The sequence below is a fragment of the Phyllobates terribilis genome, unplaced genomic scaffold, assembly GCF_046119375.1.
Source record: "Phyllobates terribilis strain yellow unplaced genomic scaffold, ASM4611937v1 Scaffold_10__3_contigs__length_209671492, whole genome shotgun sequence".
In the NCBI taxonomy this organism is placed as follows: Eukaryota; Metazoa; Chordata; class Amphibia; order Anura; family Dendrobatidae; genus Phyllobates; species Phyllobates terribilis.
Window position 1 is genome coordinate 59,846,589 of NW_027362770.1, and position 22,155 is coordinate 59,868,743.

The following is a 22,155-nucleotide window of genomic DNA, read 5'->3' on the forward strand; positions in this document are numbered from 1 at the left end:
TTTTCAGATCGATAAAGATGACCCAACTCGTGTTATCTGTAACATTTGTCAGCAAAAGCTAAGTAGAGGTGAAAAAATACATAGTTTGAGTACTTCATGCATGAATCGGCACATGGACATGAAGCATAAGTTGCAGTGGGAAGCTCACTGTGCTACAATGCGGCCTAGCTGGCCGGGCCAACCACCGTCTGCCACATCTTGTGCATCCGCGGCCTCTTCATCCTCTGTGACTGGGGGGGACAGCAGTCACACCTGTTTTGGGGCGCAGACCTGCCACCTCTTTACCCGCAACAGCCAGCGTGATTGGCAGGTCATCATTTTCTTTGGAGGTGGTAACACCAGCTGGTGTTGAGCGCTGTCCGACATCGATAGCACCACCTTTGGATCAAGGCAACCTAACATGTCCGCCTGCATCTTCCTCACAGACCGTCAGTTTGCCGGGGACACCCTTATCAACCCCGTCTAAGCACAACAGCCAGCCCTCGGTCGCTCAGATGTGGACAAGTAAAAGACCATTTCCTCCTAGCCATGAGAAAGCTAAGAGGTTGAATTTCACCATCTGCAAGCTCTTGGCTACAGAAGTGCTGCCTTTCCGCCTGGTGGACACAGAGGATTTTCGAGACCGTATGTCCGTCGCAGTGCCCCAGTACCAGATGCCCAGTCAGCACTACTTCTCAAAGAAAGGTGTGCCTGCGCTCCACCAGCATGTCGCACACAACATCACCGCTTCTTTGAGAAACTCTGTGTGTGACAGGGTGCATTTCACCACAGACACTTGAACGAGTAGGCATGGACAGGGGCGTTACATGTCGCTGACTGGGCACTGGGTATCTATGGTGACAGCAGGACAAGGGGCTGCTGTCCAAGTCTTGCCGTCCCCACGAGTTGTGCGTCAATCCTCTTTATCTCAATGTTCCTCCACTGCTTCTGCCTCCTCAACCTCCTCGCGGTCCTCCACCTGCACCCAAAGCCTGTCTGGTCATGCCACAAGCTTTCTAACTGCGCAGAAGGGATCCTGCACACCTCCTTACTATGCTGACAGTAGGGCTCAACGTCATCAGGGGGTTTTTACTTAGAAATGTCTGGGAAATGTGAGTCACACAGCTGAGGAGTTGTGGTCAGCTCTGGAGAACCAATTTCATGAATGGTTGTCTCCACTGGACCTGAATCCAGGGAAGGCCGTGTGCAACAATGCTGCAAACCTGAGTGCGGCCCTTCGCCGGGGCAATGTCACACACGTGCCTTGTATGGCTCACGTGTTGAACCTGGTTGTCCAGCAAATTTTAGTCCACTATCCCGGACTAGATGGCCTTCTGCAGAGGGCACGGTCGCTGTGTGCTCACTTCCGCCGTTCGCATCCCGCAGCTCAGCGATTTACATCTCTACAGAAGTCGTTGGGCCTGCCACTTCAAAGGCTAAAATGCGATGTGCCTACCCGGTGGAATTCAACTCTGCACATGTTGCAGCGACTGTGGCAGCACCGACAAGCCCTGGTGCAAAACGTTCTGACGTATTGCCTGGGCCAACGAGATCCAGAGGTGGGGCAAATCACGCTGGAGGAGTGGTCTCAGATCAGGGACCTATGCACCCTTCTGCACAGTTTTGAAATGGCGACGAAGATGCTAAGTGCTGACGATGCCATTATCAGCATGACTATTCCGGTGATTTACATGCTGGAGCACATGTTAAACAGAATTCGGAGTCAGGTGTTGGCACAAGAGGAGGTGGAGGAAGTAGAGGAGGAGGAGTTGTATGCGGAAGGGCTAACATCTGCAAGGTCCAGACGGTCGGCAGCACCAAGGCGGCAGGCATGTGACGGTGGGGGAGATGGTTTTTACCAGGGCGCATGGTAGCAGCCAAACTAGTGAGGAAGGTGCAGGAGCCCAGGAAGAAGTGGAGGACGAACTGATGGAAGACTCATCAGATGAGGGAGACCTTGATCACATTTCTGTTGTGTGAGGTTGGGGGGAGAGGACAGAGGAAGGAAGCATGATTGTTACCTCGCCACCAACACAACAGGGACTTGGTGCTCCTGGATGCGCAAGACACATGAGTGCCTTCTTGCTGCACTACCTGCAACATGACCCTCGAATTGTGAGAATTAGAAATAATCCTGACTACTGGGTTGCCACACTGTTAGATCCCCGGTACAAAAGTAAATTTGCAGAAATTATTTCTGCCATAGAAAGGGATGCACGCATGCAGGAGTATCAGCAGAGACTGTTGCAGAATCTTACATGTGATTTTCCACAAAACACCAGTGGTGCACGTAGTGAATCTCACAGTTCCAACTTGCCAACCGTGGGACCGTCGAGTGTTCATTGCTCAAACCGTAACAGAAACACAGTATCTGCTGGTAACATCAATTTTGCGGAATCATTTCACCACTTTTTTAGCCCATCCTTTGCAAGGCCACAGGAGACAAGAAGTCTGACACATAGTCAACGCCTAGAGACGATGGTACAGGAGTATCTCCAAGTAAATATTGAAGCCATGACTGTGTAACTGGACCCTTGCTCTTTTTGGGCTTCCAATCTGGATAAATGGCCGGAGCTAGCCACTTACGCCTTGGAGATCTTGTCATGCCCCGCAGCCAGCGTTCTCTCTGAACGTGTGTTCAGCGCTGCTGGTGGTGTGCTGACAGATAAGCGCACGCGGCTCTCCACTGATAATGTAGACAGACTCACGTTCATAAAGATGAACAAATCATGGATCCGAAACGACTTTTCTACCCCTGTGTCATCCTGGGGAGAGTAAAAGCTTGATGATTGGTTACAATCACCTCACCAACCGTTTTAAGCTTTCAAATTACTAATCATGTTTATCTGTATCTTGGCTGGAAAATAATTTGGGCTTTTTAGCAGTGTGCAGCACTGATTATATTAGGTCGCCTATACTAAGCTCCACCAGATTTAAAATTACTAATCATGTTTATCTGTATCTTGGCTGGAAAAATAATTTGGGCTTTGTAGCAGCGTGCAGTACTGATTCTATTAGGCCATCTATACTAAGCTCCACCAGATTTAAAATGAATAATATTTTTTAGCTGCATCTAGCCCGGAAAATAATTTTGGGGCTCCGAGATGCGCAAGACACATAAGTGCCTTCTTGCTGCACTACCTGCAACATGCTCCTCAGATTGTCAGAATTCGAAGTAATCCTGACTACTGGGTTGCCACACTCTTAGATCCCCCACACTCTTCGATCAACCTTTTCATTTTAATAAAGACCAAAAAAATGGTCATTTTTGAAATTATAAGCATTAGCAGGTTATTAGAAACTGAAATCAAACAGTTTTCAACTCAAAACTTAATTCTAGGTGATGTTACATTTTCACATAGGACCCCTTGTTCGAAAGGAGCTTCTGAACTCTCTCGTCCATTGAATTTGTCAGGTTTTGGATGGTTTCTGCTTCAATTGTTTTGCATGAGGACAGAATACCCTCCCAGAGCTGTTGCTTAGATGTGAACTGCCTCCCGCCATCATAGACACTCCTTTTGATGATGCTCCAGAGATTCTGAATGGGGTAGAGGTCAGGGGAGCATGGGGGTCACGCTTTTATGCCCATACCATCCAGAGATGCAGATGTGTTATGTGCAGCATGAGACGGTGCATTATCATGCATGAAAATGATCTTGCTGTGGAATACACGGTTCTTCTTCTTGAACCATGGCAGTAGTAGATACACTTAGGAACATCCACACTGTGGGAAATGAGTCATTTAGAGACACTCAGGTCAATGTGACTCCCCCACCAGAAATAGATTGTATATATTGTGTTGACAATGAATGGCAGACCATTCGCTTGAACCCAAAAAGGAAGGAGAACTACCGAATGTCTAGTCCAGAATAAAGAACATGATTCAATATATTTATAAAAGACCTTTATTAAAGAAAATGGTCATGGTCAAAATAGTGGAGTGACAAACACATGGAGAGTCGCCATCCCTAAAATAGTATCACCAAACGATATAAATCGAAAATGACTATGGTAAACATATTAATACTCCACTAGCAAATATGAATGAAGCCTATTGCTGCTAACAAAAAAGTCAATACATGGTTTTACTAATAGAGATGAGCGTTGTTCTACTCGAACTGTTCGCCAATCTCAAATTCGAGCTGTTTTGGGCGGTGTTCGAGCCGTTCGGCGAACACGAACAATTTGAGAAAAATTTGGCTGTTCGAGGTTATGTTCGATAACTGTTCGTGCACCAAAATCATAACTGGATTTTTTCTCAGTAATGATGAAAATTAATGTTAATACGCAGTTTGAGTGTACAGCGGGGTGGGGGGAGGGGCAGGGGATGGATCTCTGCAAGAACAATGAAGATCTCCATTTTTTTTTCTCTTTCCCGCATTTACAGTGGGGAGGTGCAATCTGTCAGCCTATCAGCAGCGCACACACGGAGCGAAGTGCTTTTTTTCACACAAGCAAGGGCATGTGTCATTGGCAGTGTATGTCACATGTCCTTGCCCTATAAGACCAAGCCATTTTCCCCGTCGCCACCATTTTCTCACTGCTGCAGCTGCGTGTTAGACGGCACCGCTGTTGCTGTGTGCGCTATACCTTGTTAATTTCAAGCCAATTTTCGCACAAATATACAGATAGCTTGGGAGTAGGGAATAGTTGTGATTGCAGTCCTTTTAAGGACTAGGTTACAGCATTTCCTACGACTTTTATAAGGCAGGTCTGTGCTCTTAAATAGATAGGTTGTGGGAGTAAAGACTAAATGTAATTGGAGTCCTTTTCAGGACTAGGTTACATCAGTTCCTATCAGTTTTTGCCAGGCAGGTCTGTGCCAGTGCTGTGCAAGTTTTTTTCACAGCATTTGGCTGAATCTAGCAAAGCTAATCCTTTTTGGCCTATTGCAGAGTGTGTTAGTAAGTGGAGTAGCCTATCTGTGTTGCAAGATATATCACCTGTGTATAGAATACCAATTTTTTTACTGCACCTAGTGAAGTAAAATCTTTTGGGCATAGCATCATTCTATTAGTCCATCTATACTGACCTCCATCAGGTTGCAAACTGAATCAAATTTTTTTCTGCATCTAGCTCTGAAAAAATATTTGGCCTTCTAGCAGTGTGTGGGACTTGTTCTATTAGTCCACCTATACTGACCTCCATCAGGTTGCAAACTGAATATATTTTTTTCTGCATCTACCTCTGAAAAAATATTGGGCTTCTAGCTGTGTGTGGGACTTGTTGTATTAGTCCATCTATACTGACCTCCATCAGGTTGCAAACTGAATATATTTTTTTCTGCATCTACCTCTGAAAAAATATTGGGCTTCTAGCTGTGTGTGGGTCTTGTTCTATTGATCCATCTATACAGACCTCCATCAGGTTGCAGACTGAATATAATTTTTTTCTGCATCTAGCTCTGAAAAAATATTTGGCCTTCTAGTAGTGTGTGGGACTTTCTCTGTTAGTCCATCTATACTGACCTCCATCAGGTTGCAAATTGAATATAATTTTTTTCTGCATCTAGCTCTGAAAAAATATTTGGCCTTCTAGTAGTGTGTCGGACTTTCTCTATTAGTCCATCTATACTGACCTCCATCAGGTTGCAAATTAAAAATAATTTTTATCTGCATCTACAGTACCTCTGAAAAAATATTTGGGCTTCTAGCTGTGTGTGGGACTTGTTGTATTAGTCCATCTATACTGACCTCCATCAGGTTGCAAACTGAATATATTTTTTTCTGCATCTACCTCTGAAAAAATATTGGGCTTCTAGCTGTGTGTGGGACTTGTTGTATTAGTCCATCTATACTGACCTCCATCAGGTTGCAAACTGAATATATTTTTTTCTGCATCTACCTCTGAAAAAATATTGGGCTTCTAGCTGTGTGTGGGTCTTGTTCTATTAATCCATCTATACAGACCTCCATCAGGTTGCAAACTGAATATAATTTTTTTCTGCATCTAGCTCTGAAAAAATATTTGGCCTTCTAGCAGTGTGTGGGACTTGTTCTATTAGTCCACCTATACTGACCTCCATCAGGTTGCAAATTCAAAATAATTTTTTGTATGCATCTAGCTCTGAAAAAATATTTGGCCTTCTAGCAGTGTGTGGGACTTTCTCTGTTAGTCCATCTATACTGACCTCCATCAGGTTGCAAACTGAATCTAATTTTTTTCTGCATCTAGCTCTGAAAAAATATTTGGCCTTCTAGCAGTGTGTCGGACTTTCTCTATTAGTCCATCTATACTGACCTCCATCAGGTTGCAAATTAAAAATAATTTTTATCTGCATCTACAGTACCTCTGAAAAAATATTTGGGCTTCTAGCTGTGTGTGGGACTTGTTGTATTAGTCCATCTATACTGACCTCCATCAGGTTGCAAACTGAATATATTTTTTTCTGCATTTACCTCTGAAAAAATATTGGGCTTCTAGCTGTGTGTGGGTCTTGTTCTATTAATCCATCTATACAGACCTCCATCAGGTTGCAAACTGAATATAATTTTTTTCTGCATCTACCTCTGAAAAAATATTGGGCTTCTAGCTGTGTGTGGGACTTGTTGTATTAGTCCATCTATACTGACCTCCATCAGGTTGCAAACTGAATATATTTTTTTCTGCATCTACCTCTGAAAAAATATTGGGCTTCTAGCTGTGTGTGGGACTTGTTCTATTAATCCATCTATACAGACCTCCATCAGGTTGCAAACTGAATATATTTTTTTCTGCATCTACCTCTGAAAAAATATTGGGCTTCTAGCTGTGTGTGGGTCTTGTTCTATTAATCCATCTATACTGACCTCCATCAGGTTGCAAACTGAATATAATTTTTTTCTGCATCTTGCTCTGAAAAAATATTTGGCCTTCTAGTAGTGTGTCGGACTTTCTCTATTAGTCCATCTATACTGACCTCCATCAGGTTGCAAATTAAAAATAATTTTTATCTGCATCTACAGTACCTCTGAAAAAATATTTGGGCTTCTAGCTGTGTGTGGGACTTGTTGTATTAGTCCATCTATACTGACCTCCATCAGGTTGCAAACTGAATATATTTTTTTCTGCATCTACCTCTGAAAAAATATTGGGCTTCTAGCTGTGTGTGGGACTTGTTGTATTAGTCCATCTATACTGACCTCCATCAGGTTGCAAACTGAATATATTTTTTTCTGCATCTACCTCTGAAAAAATATTGGGCTTCTAGCTGTGTGTGGGTCTTGTTCTATTAATCCATCTATACAGACCTCCATCAGGTTGCAAACTGAATATAATTTTTTTCTGCATCTAGCTCTGAAAAAATATTTGGCCTTCTAGCAGTGTGTGGGACTTGTTCTATTAGTCCACCTATACTGACCTCCATCAGGTTGCAAATTCAAAATAATTTTTTGTATGCATCTAGCTCTGAAAAAATATTTGGCCTTCTAGCAGTGTGTGAGACTTTCTCTGTTAGTCCATCTATACTGACCTCCATCAGGTTGCAAACTGAATCTAATTTTTTTCTGCATCTAGCTCTGAAAAAATATTTGGCCTTCTAGCAGTGTGTCGGACTTTCTCTATTAGTCCATCTATACTGACCTCCATCAGGTTGCAAATTAAAAATAATTTTTATCTGCATCTACAGTACCTCTGAAAAAATATTTGGGCTTCTAGCTGTGTGTGGGACTTGTTGTATTAGTCCATCTATACTGACCTCCATCAGGTTGCAAACTGAATATATTTTTTTCTGCATCTACCTCTGAAAACATATTGGGCTTCTAGCTGTGTGTGGGACTTGTTGTATTAGTCCATCTATACTGACCTCCATCAGGTTGCAAACTGAATATATTTTTTTCTGCATCTACCTCTGAAAAAATATTGGGCTTCTAGCTGTGTGTGGGTCTTGTTCTATTAATCCATCTATACAGACCTCCATCAGGTTGCAAACTGAATATAATTTTTTTCTGCATCTAGCTCTGAAAAAATATTTGGCCTTCTAGCAGTGTGTGGGACTTGTTCTATTAGTCCACCTATACTGACCTCCATCAGGTTGCAAATTCAAAATAAATTTTTGTATGCATCTAGCTCTGAAAAAATATTTAGCCTTCTAGCAGTGTGTGGGACTTTCTCTGTTAGTCCATCTATACTGACCTCCATCAGGTTGCAAACTGAATCTAATTTTTTTCTGCATCTAGCTCTGAAAAAATATTTGGCCTTCTAGCAGTGTGTCGGACTTTCTCTATTAGTCCATCTATACTGACCTCCATCAGGTTGCAAATTAAAAATAATTTTTATCTGCATCTACAGTACCTCTGAAAAAATATTTGGGCTTCTAGCTGTGTGTGGGACTTGTTGTATTAGTCCATCTATACTGACCTCCATCAGGTTGCAAACTGAATATATTTTTTTCTGCATCTACCTCTGAAAAAATATTGGGCTTCTAGCTGTGTGTGGGTCTTGTTCTATTAATCCATCTATACAGACCTCCATCAGGTTGCAAACTGAATCTAATTTTTTTCTGCATCTACCTCTGAAAAAATATTGGGCTTCTAGCTGTGTGTGGGACTTGTTGTATTAGTCCATCTATACTGACCTCCATCAGGTTGCAAACTGAATAAATTTTTTTCTGCATCTACCTCTGAAAAAATATTGGGCTTCTAGCTGTGTGTGGGACTTGTTCTATTAATCCATCTATACAGACCTCCATCAGGTTGCAAACTGAATATATTTTTTTCTGCATCTACCTCTGAAAAAATATTGGGCTTCTAGCTGTGTGTGGGACTTGTTGTATTAGTCCATCTATACTGACCTCCATCAGGTTGCAAACTGAATATATTTTTTTCTGCATCTACCTCTGAAAAAATATTGGGCTTCTAGCTGTGTGTGGGTCTTGTTCTATTAATCCATCTATACAGACCTCCATCAGGTTGCAAACTGAATATAATTTTTTTCTGCATCTAGCTCTGAAAAAATATTTGGCCTTCTAGCAGTGTGTGGGACTTGTTCTATTAGTCCACCTATACTGACCTCCATCAGGTTGCAAATTCAATATAATTTTTTGTATGCATCTAGCTATGAAAAAATATTTGGCCTTCTAGCAGTGTGTGGGACTTTTTCTGTTAGTCCATCTATACTGACCTCCATCAGGTTGCAAACTGAATCTAATTTTTTTTTGCATCTAGCTCTGAAAAAATATTTGGCCTTCTAGCAGTGTGTCGGACTTTCTCTATTAGTCCATCTATACTGACCTCCATCAGGTTGCAAATTAAAAATAATTTTTATCTGCATCTACAGTACCTCTGAAAAAATATTTGGGCTTCTAGCTGTGTGTGGGACTTGTTGTATTAGTCCATCTATACTGACCTCCATCAGGTTGAAAACTGAATATATTTTTTTCTGCATCTACCTCTGAAAAAATATTGGGCTTCTAGCTGTGTGTGGGTCTTGTTCTATTAATCCATCTATACAGACCTCCATCAGGTTGCAAACTGAATATAATTTTTTTCTGCATCTACCTCTGAAAAAATATTGGGCTTCTAGCTGTGTGTGGGACTTGTTGTATTAGTCCATCTATACTGACCTCCATCAGGTTGCAAACTCAATATATTTTTTTCTGCATCTACCTCTGAAAAAATACTGGGCTTCTAGCTGTGTGTGGGACTTGTTCTAATAATCCATCTATACAGACCTCCATCAGGTTGCAAACTGAATATATTTTTTTCTGCTTCTACCTCTGAAAAAATATTGGGCTTCTAGCTGTGTGTGGGACTTGTTGTATTAGTCCATCTATACTGACCTCCATCAGGTTGCAAACTGAATATATTTTTTTCTGCATCTACTTCTGAAAAAATATTGGGCTTCTAGCTGTGTGTGGGACTTGTTGTATTAGTCCATCTATACTGACCTCCATCAGGTTGCAAATTGAATATAATTTTTTTCTGCATCTAACCCAGCCAATAGTTTTGGCCTCATACCACAGTTTGGCCACTCAGCTCTGCTCGGTTACCATCCATTGTTTTTTTGTGCAAACAACTCCAGAGTTGTGAATTAGTTAACCACCAAAATGAGTGGAAAAAGGCCTGCTGCTGGTGGAAAGGGGAATAGGCGTGTTGGGAAGGGGAAAAAAGGTTGTGTCCGTGGGGTAGGTGTTAAAGCAACAGTAACATCTGCAGAAGAAAGACCATCTTCCAGCCAAACTAAAATGTCTACTTCTTTTAGAGGACAATGTGATAAGATCCCTTTCTTACGGCCACGCCAATCGCTACAAATTCCAGATGAGGCACAAAAACAGCAGGTGCTTCAACGGATATCAAGTGCTCCTTTAAGTGGGCTCTCCTCCACATCAACTTCAACATCACAAATACTCCAGTCCTCAAAGGTGTCACCCAAATCGCACTTGCTTCCTCACAGCTCCCAAATCTCCAGCTGCCCGTCTGAGTATGAGGTAGAACAGATGGTTGAGTCTGCAGAGCTGTTTACTCATACTATAGCCTGGGAATCAGAGGTCGACTCCAGCGCTTCTGTGAATCCAGACGAGGAAATGATCTGCACTGATGCCCAGAATCTTTATGAGTCGGATCCAGGACCAGACGCAGAAGGTTCTGACCATAATGTAGACCCTCATTCCCAAACTGTAACTCCTCTTGGTGGAGACAATGATGAAGACGATGATAAGACTCAAATACCTGATTGGAGCGACAATTTTAGTTTTTTGTCAGGGCAGGAACAGGTTGGCTCAGAGGACGACGGCTGTGATAACACACAGGGTGATGATGATGAGATTGGAGATCCCACTTACTGTCAACCCACAGTCAGCCAAGAGATGAGGTCAGCAGAGGAGGTGGAGGAAGATGCTAGTGACGACGAGGTCAGGTTGCGCCTTCCTGGACAGAGACGTAGTACTGGAAGCACGTCAACAACTGCATCCTCAAACACAACTCTGCCTCTCACCACAAGTCGTGGTGGCTCTTCAGGTCGCATGGGTGCTAAGCCTTGCATAGCCTGGGCATTTTTTCAGATCGATAAAGATGACCCAACTCGTGTTATCTGTAACATTTGTCAGAAAAAGCTAAGTAGAGGCCAAAAAATACATAGTTTGAGTACTTCATGCATGAACCGGCACATGGACATGAAGCATAAGTTGCAGTGGGAAGCTCAGTGTGCTACAATGCGACCTAGCCGGCCGGGCCAACCACCGTCTGCCATATCTTGTGCATCCGCGGCCTCTTCATCCTCTGTGACTGGGGGGACAGCAGTCACACCTGTTTTGGGGCGCAGACCTGCCACCTGTTTACCCGCAACAGCCAGCGTGATTGGCAGGTCATCATTTTCTTTGGAGGTGGTAACACCAGCTGGTGTTGAGCGCTGTCCGACATCGATAGCATCACCTTTGGATCAAGGCAACCTAACATGTCCGCCTGCATCTTCCTCACAGACCGGCAGTTTGCCGGGGACACCCTTATCAACCCCGTCTAAGCACAATAGCCAGCCCTCGGTCCCTCAGATGTGGACAAGTAAAAGACCATTTCCTCCTAGCCATGAGAAAGCTAAGAGGTTGAATTTCACCATCTGCAAGCTCTTGGCTACAGAAATGCTGCCTTTCCGCCTGGTGGACACAGAGGATTTTCGAGACCTTATGTCCGTCGCAGTGCCCCAGTACCAGATGCCCAGTCGGCACTACTTCTCAAAGAAAGGTGTGCCTGCGCTCCACCAGCATGTCGCACACAACATCACCGCTTCTTTGAGAAACTCTGTGTGTGACAGGGTGCATTTCACCACAGACACTTGTACGAGTAGGCATGGACAGGGGCGTTACATGTCGCTGACTGGGCACTGGGTAACTATGGTGACAGCAGGACAAGGGGCTGCTGTCCAAGTCTTGCCGTCCCCACGAGTTGTGCGTCAATCCTCTTTATGTCAAAGTTCCTCCACTGCTTCTGCCTCCTCAACCTCCTCTCGGTCTTCCACCTGCACCCAAAGCCTGTCTGGTCATACCACAAGCTTTCTAACTGCGCAGAAGGGATCCTGCACACCTATTTACTATGCTGGCAGTAGGGCTCAACGTCATCAGGCGGTTTTTACTTTGAAATGTCTGGGAAATGTGAGTCACACAGCTGAGGAGTTGTGGTCAGCTCTGGAGAACCAATTTCATGAATGGCTGTCTCCACTGGACCTGAAACCAGGGAAGGCCGTGTGCGACAATGCTGCAAACCTGGGTGCGGCCCTTCGCCGGGGCATTGTCACACACGTGCCTTGTATGGCTCACGTGTTGAACCTGGTTGTCCAGCAATTTTTAGCCCACTATCCCAGACTAGATGGCCTTCTGCAGAGGGCACGGTCGCTGTGTGCTCACTTCCGCCGTTCGCATCCCGCAGCTCAGCGACTTACATCTCTACAGAAGTCGTTGGGCCTGCCACTTCACCGGCTAAAATGCGATGTGCCTACCCGGTGGAATTCAACTCTGCACATGTTGCAGCGACTGTGGCAGCACCGACAAGCCCTGGTGCAATACGTTCTGACGTATAGCCTGGGCCAACGAGATCCAGAGGTGGGGCAAATCACGCTGGAGGAGTGGTCTCAGATCAGGGACATATGCACCCATCTGCACAGTTTTGAAATGGCGACGAAGATGTTTAGTGCTGATGATGCCATTATCAGCATGACTATTCCGGTGATTTACATGCTGGAGCACATGTTAAACAGAATTCGGAGTCAGGTGGTGGCACAAGAGGAGGTGGAGGAAGTAGAGGAGGAGGAGTTGTATGCGAAGGGCTAACATCTGTAAGGTCCAGATGGTCGGCAGCACCAAGGCGGCAGGCATGTGAGGGTGGGGGAGATGGTTTTACCAGGGCGCATGGTAGCAGCCAAACTAGTGAGGAAGGTGCAGGAGCCCAGGAAGAAGTGGAGGACGAACTGATGGAAGACTCATCAGATGAGGGAGACCTTGATCACATTTCTGTTGTGCGAGGTTGGGGGGAGAGGACAGAGGAAGGAAGCATGATTGTTACCTCGCCACCAACACAACAGGGACTTGGTGCTCCTGGATGCGCAACACACATGAGTGCCTTCTTGCTGCACTACCTGCAACATGACCCTCGAATTGTGAGAATTAGAAATAATCCTGACTACTGGGTTGCCACACTGTTAGATCCCCGGTACAAAAGTAAATTTGCCGAAATTATTCCTGCCATAGAAAGGGATGCACGCATGCAGGAGTATCAGCAGAGACTGTTTCAGAATCTTACATGTGCTTTTCCACAAAACACCAGTGGTGCACGTAGTGAATCTCACAGTTCCAACTTGCCAACCGTGGGACCGTCAAGTGTTCAGCACTCAAACCGTAACAGAACCACAGTATCTGCTGGTAACATCAATTTTGCGGAATCATTTCACCACTTTTTTAGCCCATCCTTTGCAAGACCACAGGAGACAAGAAGTCTGACACATAGTCAACGCCTAGAGACGATGGTACAGGAGTATCTCCAAGTAAACATTGAAGCCACGACTGTGTCACTGGACCCTTGCTCTTTTTGGGCTTCCAATCTGGATAAATGGCCGGAGCTAGCCACTTACGCCTTGGAGATCTTGTCATGCCCCGCAGCCAGCATTCTGTCTGAACGTGTGTTCAGCGCTGCTGGTGGTGTGCTGACAGATAAGCGCACGCGGCTCTCCACTGATAATGTAGACAGACTCACGTTCATAAAGATGAACAAATCATGGATCCGAAACGACTTTTCTACCCCTGTGTCATCCTGGGGAGAGTAAAAGCTTGATGATTGGTTAAAATCACCCTACCAACCGTTTTAAGCTTTCAAATTACTAATCATGTTTATCTGTATCTTGACTGGAAAATAATTTGGGCTTTGTAGCAGTGTGCAGCACTGATCCTATTAGGCCATCTATAATAAGCTCCACCAGATTTAAAATTAAAAATAATTTTTAGCTGCATCTAGCCCGGAAAATAATTTTGGGGCTCCGAGATGCGCAAGACACATAAGTGCCTTCTTGCTGCACTACCTGCAGCATGACCCTCATATTGTCAGAATTCGAAGTAATCATGACTACTGGGTTGCCACACTCTTAGATCCCCCAAACTTTTCGATCAACCTTTTCATTTTAATAAAGACCAAAAAAATGGTCATTTTTGAAATTATAAGCATTAGCAGGTTGTTAGAAACTGAAATCAAACAGTTTTCAACTCAAAACTTTATTCTAGGTTATGTTACATTTTCACATAGGACCCCTTGTTCGAAATGAGCTTCTGAACTCTCTCGTCCATTGAATTTGTCAGGTTTTGGATGGTTTCTGCTTCAATTGTTTTGCATGAGGACAGAATACCCTCCCAGAGCTGTTGCTTAGATGTGAACTGCCTCCCGCCATCATAGACACTCCTTTTAATGATGCTCCAAAGGTTCTGAATGGGGTAGAGGCCAGGGGAGCATGGGGGTCACACCATAAGTTTGTCCCCTTTTATGCCCATATCAGCCAGAGATGCAGATGTTTTATGTGCAGCATGAGATGGTGCATTATCATGCAGAAAAATGATCTTGCTGTGAAATACACGGTTCTTCTTCTTGAACCATGGCAGGAAGTGCTGTTTGAGAAAATCCACATACATTATGGAGTTCATCTTTAGCGCCTTCAGGGATCCTAAAGGGGCCGACAATTTCTCTCCCCATGATTCCAGCCCAAAACATTACTCCACCTTCTCCTTGTTGGCGCTGTAGCCGTGTTTGCGTGGGGTGTCCATCAACCAGCCATCCTCCACTCCATCCATCTGGACCATCGAGCGCTGCACGGCACTCATCCGTGAACAAAACAGTTTTGAAATCAGTCTTCATGTAATGTTTGGCCCACTGGAGCCGTTTCTGCTTGTGTGAAGTGGATAGAGGAGGTCGACAGGATGGCGTATGCACAGCTGCAAACCTCTGAAGGACCCTGCATCTTGTTGTTCGGGGGACGTTGGAGGCACAAGCAGCTTCAAAAACTTGTCTGCTGCTATGACAAGGCTTTTTTGCCGCTGCTCTTTCAACCTGACGTAATTGCCTGTAGGAAAGAGTCCTCAATTTGCCCTTATCAGCACGCACACGTGTGTACTGTGAATCAGCTACATACTTCTTGATTGCCAAGACACTTCATCCTGATCATCGCACAATGTTGATTGTAGTCATGCCTTGACCTAAACACTCCACAATTTGTTGCTTCTCAGCAGCCGACACATCCTTTTTCTTTCCCATTTTGGCAGAAAATGTAGGCTGCTTAATAATGTGAGAGAGCCTTCTTAAGTAGTCTTGCCTTTCATTGGACACACCTGCCAAACTAATTAGCACAGGTGTCTGCAATTGCTTACAGTGATATAAAGAGCCCTGACACACATCACCATCAATAAGTTTAACTGACAAACAAACAAATTCTTCCCTTATCACTCCTAAACACTTTTTGCATAATAATTTGGAACGCAGTGTACATGTGCTTTTCCACAAAACACCAGTGGTTCACGTAGTGAATCTTACAGTTCTAACTTGCCAACCGTGGTCTGTATGGAATTGTTCAATAAAGGGCCCAAAATTAAGATAACATAGATGGGAGAGGTCTCTATGAATAGGAATTCCTAAGTATTTGATACCCTGTGAGGGCCAGGCAAAGGGAAAGTTGGACTGGATGGAATCCTATATGGATTTGGGGAGGGAGACATCGAGGGCCTCAGACTTCGCTGCATTGATTTTAAAATTTTACCATGTAACAAAGTGATCTATTTCAGCCATAACAGCAGGGATGGATATATGTGATTGAGTGATATATACTAGGACATCATCAGCAAATAGAGAGCACTTGTACTCGGTGCCTCCCACCTCAATCCACCTAATATTGGGGTTATGGCGAATTGATGAGAGCAGGTGCTCCGTCACTAGGATGTATAAGAGAGGGGACAGAGGACATCCCTGCCTTGTCCCATTGGTGATTGTGAAAGGTGATGAAAATGTTCTGACGCACCCCCTGGGCCTTGGGACACCCGGAGCCGGACCCTTTTTGGTGGATGCTGGTGGTTGTAGTCTTCGTGGCGGCGACCCGGTTCCGTGGCTCAGGGCGGTCAAACGAGTGGCGGAACTATTTATGTGGTTTTGATGTTTAAATGTCCGACTATGCCACCCGTGGATTGCGGTCAGAGTGAACCGCCGCTACAGGGCAGACCGCTGAGGCTGGTGTTGTGAGTGCAGCAGAGCGTAGCATAACTCCCCAGGAGGAGTATAGCCTCAGGGCAGTGTATGCGAAGGATGGGGGTGATGTTGCAGGGCAGCAGCAGTAACGACACGGAGTCAGTGATGCAGTCCAGGGCCTTTACTCACAGTTCTTATTATCCAGACCACGTCTGCAGGTAACGGCTGCCCACGTCGTACTGTGCTCACCAGGTGAGGGGCTCAGACAACTCCCAGATAACTTTGGAGCACTACACAGGACCCCCTTTGTGTGTCCTTTGTCTGGCCTTTCTTACCAACACTTCTGTCCGGCTGCCTCGGGCCTCCTCTTGGTAAACTTGGCGCCAGTTTCCCTGACCCTATGTGGTGCCTTCCTAGCGGGTGTAGCGAGGAGCTGCGCCACATAAAATGTCAGAGCCTCCGGTTTCTAGCTGAGGGTCGTTTCCTGCCTCCACTAGTTCGGGGACCGGTCTCCCCCTTTGGCCTGACCCCTCCACGCAGGTGGATTCGGGCGTGCGGTGGCGACTCGCCCGTCCGCACCCCTGGGATCCCTTCATTCCTCGTTCCTGGAGCCTTCTCCGCTCCTCTTTCTTCCTTCTCCCTCTTCCAGGCCTGGGCCTCTGTTACTAGGCCCACCTCCGGAGCAGAGCTCATGCAGAGCCCCTGCTGCCTGCCACTTCTGCTCAGACTTCTCTGCACTGAACTAAGATGGTGCCCACCTTTTATACTCCCTTCTCAATGCACCCAGGAACTGCTTACTCCCTGCTCCTGCACTACAGGGTTCCCCTTCCTCAGTGTTCCCTCCCCCCACTCCAGCCAGGGACAGGGACTGTCGTGCCCATCTCAGGGGCATATTGGTCGCCCTGCCCCACGGCAATGTGGTGTAATGCATGCAGGTGTCGGGTCCTGATCCACACTCCATCCTTACCTGAGAGTGAGATATCACACCTCTGGGTGAGGTGCAATACGTCTGTAGCAACCGAGCCCTCAGGGTGCTACAGTTCCATTTATCTTCAGCCTAGGTGACATATTGCGATACAGGGCCGTGATTTTGGCTAGAAAAGGGTCCCCTAGACCTCTACCCCAAGCTTTTTAAGAGAATCATATATGGCGTGCTAGGAGACTCTATGGAATGCTTTCTCAGCATCCAACGAGAGTATCTAATTACAAATTTTTAACTGCATCTAGCCCAGGAAATACTTTGTGCCTAGTAGCAGTGTCTGCTAGTCAGCGGATTATCCCGGCTGTTAAGCAAGCTACACCACCTGTAGTTTAGACACTTAATTTTTTCAAAGGAAATGCTTCGGGACCATGGGATACTTAGAGAAGAGCATCAGGAGGCACCCCAAGGCATAGGGGCTGGGACTGGCAGTAGGATGCCTTGCGGTGGACAGCCGAGCTCGATCCTTATAAAAGCTTTTTAACTGCAGCAGCTTTAGTGGACGCTACTGGAGCTGGAATTACCGCGGCTGCTGGCATGAGACTTGCCCTCCAATAGATCCTTGTAAATGGATTTAAAGTGTATTCATTCAAATTAGAGAGACAATTTAAATTAAAAAGCTTAGAGCTGCCTCCAGCACAGGGGGGCTCGCTCGACCCACCAGCGGACAGGCACCAGTATTGGGAGAGGGGGGCTGGCCGTCAGGGTTCACCGCGGCTCTGGCACAAACCCGGCGACACGGAGGTGGCACGGGCAGGAGCGGACTGGCCGTGTCGGCTTCTCACTTTTTGGATTTTAGAAGGGCATGACATGCCTATATCTGTGTCTCCCCCTCCTTTTACTCCTCCACCTCTTTTATTTTCGCATGACTATATGTACTTGTCACTTTTCCATGTGTTAATTATGTCTTCTGAGCAGTTTGTCAGCTTTTGGACACCTTTGAAGGTGTTTTCTATGTGTTTCTATGTGTTTTTGTTTGCCTGCCATTGGTTTTAACGGTGTTCGAAGGTGTTCGACGAACAGTTCGACGAACAGTTCGGCGAACACACGGGTGTTCGACGGACCGAACCGAACTTGAACACTACGGGGGTGGCTCAACACTATTTACTAATCACCTAGAAAGTATCAATACAGACAGCAAAAAAGCAGAAAACACCAAAAACATTTGATAGGAACCAGGTCAATGTATCATTCATTATACTGTATAATTAGTACTGGAATCATATGTGGTGCATAATTAATGTAGCAGCAAATATGATACATTGACCTGGTTCCTATCATATGTTTTTGGTGTTTTCTGCTTTTTTGCTGTCTTTCGATTTATATCGTTTGGTGATACTATTTTAGGGATGGCGACTCTCCATGTGTTTGTCACACCACTATTTTGACCATGACCATTTTCTTTAATAAAGGTCTTTTATAAATATATTCAATCATGTTCTTTATTCTGGACTAGACATTCGGTAGTTCTCCTTCCTTTTTGAACCATGGCAGGAAGTGCTGTTTGAGAAACTCCACATACATTATGGAGTTCATCTTTACCCCTTCAGGGATCCTAAAGGGGCTGACAATCTCTCTCCCCATGATTCCAGCCCAAAACATTACTCCACCTCCTCCTTGTTGGCGCTGTAGCCATGTTTGCATGGGGTGTCCATCAACCAGCCATCCTCCACTCCATCCATCTGGACCATTGAGCGTTGCACGGCACTCATCCGTGAACAAAACAGTTTTGAAATCAGTCTTCATGTAATGTTTGGCCCACTGGAGTCATTTCTGCTTGTGTGAAGTGGATAGAGGAGGTCGATAGGATGGCGTACGCACAGCTGCAAACCTTTGAAGGACCCTGCATCTTGTTGTTCGGGGGACGTTGGAGGCACCAGCAGCTTCAAAAACTTGTCTGCTGCTATGACAAGGCTTTTTTGCCGCTGCTCTTTTAACCTGACGTAATTGCCTGTAGGAAAGAGTCCTCAATTTGCCCTTATCAGCACGCACACGTGTGTACTGTGAATCAGCTACATACTTCTTGATTGCCAAGACACTTCATCCTGATCATTGCACAATGTTGATTGTAGTCATGCCTTGACCTAAACACTGCACAATTTGTTGCTTCTCAGCAGCCGACCCACCCTTTTTCTTTCCCATTTTGGCAGAAAATGTAGGCTGCTTAATAATGTGGGACAGCCTTCTTAAGTAGTCTTGCCTTTCATTGGACACACCTGACAAACTAATTAGCACAGGTGTCTGCAATTGCTTACAGTGATATAAAGAGCCCTGACACACATCACCATCAATGAGTTTAACTGACAAACAAACAAATTCTTCCCTTATCACTCCTAAACACTTTTTGCATAATAATTTGGAACACAGTGTATATGTGCTTTTCCACAAAACACCAGTGGTTCACGTAGTGAATCTTACAGTTCTAACTTGCCAACCGTGGTCTGTATAGAGTTGTTCAATAAAGGGCCCAAAATTAAGATAACATAGATGGGAGAGGTCTCTATGAATAGGAATTCCTGGGAGGGCCAGGCAAAGGGAAAGTTGGACTGGATGGAATCCTGTATGGATTTGGGGAGGGAGACATCGAGGGCCTCAGACTTCGCTGCATTGATTTTAAAATTTGACCATGTAACAAAGTGATCTATTTCAGCCATAACAACAGGGATGGATATATGTGATTGAGTGATATATACTAGGACATCATCAGCAAATAGAGAGCACTTGTACTCGGTGCCTCCCACCTCAATCCACCTAATATTGGGGTTATGGCGAATTGATGAGAGCAGGTGCTCCGTCACTAGGATGTATAAGAGAGGGGACAGAGGACATCCCTGCCTTGTCCCATTGGTGATTATGAAAGGTGATGAAAATGTTCTGACACGCCCCCAGGGCCTTGGGATACCCGGAGCCGGACTCTTTTTGGTGGATGCTGGTGGTTGTAGTCTCCGTGGCGGCGACCCGGTTCCGTGACTCAGGGCGGTCAAACCAGTGGCGGAACTATTTATGTGGTTTTGATGTTTAAATGTCCGACTACGCCACCCGTGGATTGCGGTCAGAGTGAACCACCGCTGCAGGGCAGACCGCTGAGGCTGGTGTTGTGGGTGCAGCAGAGCGTAGCATAACTCCCCACGGGAGGAGTATAGCCTCAGGGCAGTGTATGCGGAGGATGGGGGTGATGGTGCAGGGCAGCAGCAGTAACGACACGGAGTCAGTTATGCAGTCCAGGGCCTTTACTCACAGTTCTTATTATCCAGACCACTTCTGCAGGTAACGGCTGCCCACGTCGTTCTGTGCTCACCAGGTGAGGGGCTCAGACAACTCCCAGATAACTTTGGAGCGCTTCACAGGACCCCCTTTGTGTGTCCTTTGTCTGGCCTTTCTTACCAACCCTTCTGTCCGGCTGCCTCGGGCCTCCTCTTGGTAAACTTGGCGCCAGTTTCCCTGACCCTATGTGGTGCCTTCCTAGCGGGTGTAGCGAGGGGCTCTACCACATAAAATGTCACAGCCTCCGGTTTCTAGCTGAGGGTCGTTTCCCGCCTCCACTAGTTTCGGGGACCGGTCTCCCCCTTTGGCCTGACCCCTCCACGCAGGTGGATTCGGGCGTGCGGTGGCGAATCGCCCGTCCGCACCCCTGGGATCCCTTCAGTCCCCGTTCCTGGAGCCTTCTCTGCTTCTCTTCCTTTCTTCTCCCTCTTCCAGGCCTGGGCCTCTGTTACTAGGCCGACCTCCGGAGCAGAGCCCATGCAGAGCCCCTGCTCCCTGTCACTTTTGCTCAGACTTCTCTGCACTGAACTAAGATGGTGCCCACCTTTTATACTCCCTTCTCAATGCACCCAGGAACTGCTTCCTCCCTACTCCTGCACTACAGGGTTCCCCTTCCTCAGTGTTCCCTCCCCCCACTCCAGCCAGGGACAGGGGCTGCCGTGCTCATCTCAGGGGCATATTGGTCGCCCTGCCCCACGACAATGTGGTGTAATGCATGCAGGTGTCGGGTCCTGATCCACACTCCATCCTTACCTGAGAGTGAGATATCACACCTCAGGGTGAGGTGCAATACGTCTGTAGCAACCGAGCCCTCAGGGTGCTACAGTTCCATTTATCTTCAGCCTAGGTGACGTATTGCGATACAGGGCCATGATTTTGGCTATAAAAGGGTCCCCTAGACCCCTTCCCCAAGCTTTTTAAGAGAATAATATATGGCGTGCCAGGAGACTCTATGGAATGCTTTCTCAACATCCAACGAGAGTATCTAATTACAAATTTTTAACTGCATCTAACCCAGGAAATAGTTTGTGCCTAGTAGCAGTGTCTGCTAGTCAGCGGATTATCCCGGCTGTTAAGCAAGCTACACCACCTGTAGTTTGGACACTTAATTTTTTCAAAGGAAATGCTTCGGGACCACGGGATACTCAGTGAAGGGCATCAGGAGGCACCCCAAGGCATAGGGGCTGCGACTGGCGGTAGGATGCCTTGCGGTGGACAGCCGAGCTCGATCCTTATAAAAGCTTTTTAACTGCAGCAGCTTTAGTGGACGCTACTGGAGCTGGAATTACGTGGCTGCTGGCATGAGACTTGCCCTCCAATAGATCCTTGTAAAAGGATTTAAAGTGTATTCATTCAAATTAGAGAGACAATTTAAATTAAAAAGCTTAGAGCTGCCACCACCACAGGGGGGCTCGCTCGACCCACCAGCGGACAGGCACCAGTATTGGGAGGGGGGGGCTGGCCGTCAGGGTCCACCGCGGCTCTGGCACAAACCCGGCGACACGGAGGTGGCACGGACAGGAACGGACTGGCCGTGTCGGCTTCTCACTTTTTGGATTTTAGAAGGGCATGACATGCCTATATCTTTGTCTCCCCCTCCTTTTACTCCTCCACCTCTTTTCTTTTCGCATAACTATATGTACTTGTCACTTTTCCATGTGTTCGTTATGTCTTCTGAGCAGTTTGTCAGCTATTGGACACCTTTGAAGGTGTTTTCTATGTGTTTCTATGTGTTTTTGTTTGCCTGCCATTGGTTTTAACGGTGTTCGAAGGTGTTCGACGAACAGTTCGACGAACACACGGGTGTTCGACGAA